The sequence below is a fragment of the Capra hircus genome, chromosome 12, assembly GCF_001704415.2.
Source record: "Capra hircus breed San Clemente chromosome 12, ASM170441v1, whole genome shotgun sequence".
Lineage (NCBI taxonomy): Eukaryota > Metazoa > Chordata > Mammalia > Artiodactyla > Bovidae > Capra > Capra hircus.
The window spans coordinates 61,371,180-61,374,510 of NC_030819.1; positions in this window are offsets into that span (position 1 = coordinate 61,371,180).

Below are 3,331 nucleotides of genomic sequence, written 5' to 3' on the forward strand. Positions count from 1 at the left end.
TCGACACCTGCCTCTGGACCTGGGTGCTGATGGGCGTCTGCCTTGACTTCAACTGTCCTTCGCACGCTGCTTCTGTTAAAGCAGCCAAAGACCACACGAGTGTGCCTGCAGGCGTGCTGCACTGCTGACTCATCCAGTTAATTAAGATCTCCATGTGTCTCACACGCTTGGCTCTTCAGTTCAGTTCAGTTCAGTTCAGTCGCTCAGTCGTGTCCGACTCTTTGCAACCCCATGAATCGCACCACGCCAGGCCTCCTTGTCCATCACCATCTCCCGGAGTTCACTCAGACTCACGTCCATCAAGTCCGTGATGCCATCCAGCCATCTCATCCTCTGTCGTCCCCTTCTCCTCCTGCCCCCAATCCCTCCCAGCATCAGAGTCTTTTCCAATGAGTCAACTCTTCGCATGAGGTGGCCAAAGTACTGGAGTTTCAGTTTTAGCATCATTCCTTCCAAAGAAATCCCAGAGCTGATCTCCTTTAGAATGGACTGGTTGGATCTCCTTGCAGTCCAAGGGACTCTCAAGAGTCTTCTCCAACACCACAGTTCAAAAGCATCAATTCTTCGGCACTCAGCCTTCTTCACAGTCCAACTCTCACATCCATACATGACCACAGGAAAAACCATAGCCTTGACTAGACGGACCTTAGTCGGCAAAGTAATGTCTCTGCTTTTGAACATGCTATCTAGATTGGTCATAACTTTTCTTCCAAGGAGTAAGTGTCTTTTAATTTCATGGCTGCAGTCACCATCTGCAGTGATTTTGAAGCCCAAAATTAAGGGCCCTCAATTCGTATTTGTTCAGTTAGATTCACAGGGCCTAAGTCCAGTGCTCTGTATCTTCCTTGTTAAACTGTGTGTTGTCTTGGATCCACCTTTCTAACCTGTTGAGCGGGATCCTTCCAGACACATTATGTCACCATCACACGCCAGTGACCCCTCCAGCCTCCCGTCAACCTGATCAATACCACACCAACATCCTCCTCTTGTGTGGATAAAAGCTTTCAACAGATCATGGTCACAGCAGGCTGCATTAGCTACAGCAAATAAGAATATGTTCTCTACAGCAAATAAGTATCTAGAGAACCGGTGATGGCTGAAATTCACATTTTTATATTTAGGATTATATCCTTGACTCTGTTGATACTTTGAGATCCTGGATATCTATGGATATCACTGTAAATCACTCACAAGTTTCCATTCCTTCATCCATTCTTTCAATAAATAATTTTTGAGTGTCTTCAATGTACCAGACACTGTGCTAGGAAGGAGCAGTACAACCATGAGGTACATTTGCAAGTCCCCCGCCCATGACCTTGAGTCTCTAGAGAGTAGGATGGTATGTACACCTTACACAAATAATTCTTTAATTCCAATATCGCTAAGTACCATGAGGGAAAAGAACAAAGAGTTTGAGAGAGAGCATCTCTTCCCTGAGGAAGTAATATTTAAGAAGAGACCTGAAGTTACCCAGTAACAGGTGGAAGACTGATTCCAAGAAGAAATAGTCTTTTGAAAACTGAGTGGGAAGCGGCTTGTTCAAGGAGCAAGAGATGGGCCAAGGACAGGGGAGGAAACAATTTTCTAAGAATTTAGATACACAAGTTGGGTCTCATATAGGTTTGTGGCCTAAAGTCAAACTTCCTAGGGCCCCCAAAGCCTTTGAGTTCTCAATTAAAAATGGTGCCCAGGCACTTAGGAGAAGCAGACTAGATCTTCATTGAAGAAATTCAACTTCAACGTCAGCCTCAAAGATCACCACTGATAAACTTCAAAGAATATAGGCTTAGGGTTAAAAGAAAAATCACAAAATATATCAGTTAAGAAGGCATCGTGAGTATGAACTAGAAAAAGAAGAAAAAAATAGAATCAGAATCAAAATGATTTCTGACAGAATCAAAGTAATTATCTAAATGGGTTATATAAATATATGTACGTAGAAGAGAGGATACAGCTTGCAAGCAAAGCGTGGGGTATTATTAAAAAATGACCAAGAGTATTTGGAAAAAAGTACTAAAACAGGTTGTGAAAATTATAAATAAAATAACTGAAATTAACAACTGAGCAACAGCTTGTTTAGCAAATTTGTACAACTACAGAAAGATTTAACAAACTGGAAATGAGATCCAAAGAATTGCTCACAATGCAACACAGAGAAATGAAGAGACAAAAGATACTAAGTAATAGTTGAGTTATAAATAATAATTTAGTAAAAAGTTTAAAGAAAAAACATCTAAATAGAGTCTCAGAAGAGAATGGGAAAAGGAATATCCAAAGAAGATATTTTGTTATTGTTGTTATTTAGTTGCTAAGTTATGGCTGACTGTTTGCAGCCTCATGGGTTGTAGCATACCAGGCCCCTCTGGCCTCTACTATCTCCTGGAGTTTGCTCAAATTCACGTCTGTTGAATCAGTGATGCTATCTAATCATCTTATCCTCTGCCAATATGGCAGATATGTCTGTATGGCAGAAGATATGGCTTAGCTTTTTGAAGAACTGATTAGAGACATTAAGCCCAGATTTATGAAGCCAACAGTGTCAAAAACTTAAACTAAATCCACACGTAAACCAAAAAAGAAGACCAACGACAGTTGATCCTCAATGTTCATGAATTCGTATTTGCAAATTTGCCTACTGCCTAAAATCTATTTGTAATCCAAAATCAATATTTGTAGCAATTTCATGGTCATTCATGGCCATGCACAGAATGGCAAAATATCTGAGTTTCTGCAGAGATGTTCCCAGCTGAGGTCAAGTATAATGACCCTCCATCAAATTTCAGCTCTCAGTCTAAACATGTGTCCTTTCACAGTCTATTTAGTACCACATTTTCCCCATTTTTGTGCTTTTTGCTGGTGATTTTGCTATTGAAAATGTCCCCCAAGCTTAGCGCCTAAGTGCTGTCTAGTGTCCCTAAGAGCACGAAGGCCGTGATGTGCCTTTGGAGAAAATCCACATGTTAAGGAAGCTTCATTCAGTCCTGGTTTACAGTGCTGTTGGCTTGAGTTCAACATTAATGTTTCAACAATATGCATTAAATAAGGTATATTTTAACACAAACATATATAAAATAAGATTATGTTGGTCACTGATGAAAATATTTTAGCTAAAAATTTCTAGTGATGAAGACTCAATTGATCAAGAACATACATTGGTTGTGAGTTGGTATGAACAAAATATGATCTCAATGATATAAGTCAAGAAGTGACAGAATTATAAGAAAATGGAAAAAATTCACAAATTCCCAAGTATTGATGTCATATAGTCACTATTCTCTCCTATAATGCATTTAAGACAGAAATGAGTTATTATAGGGAAATTAATTTTAAA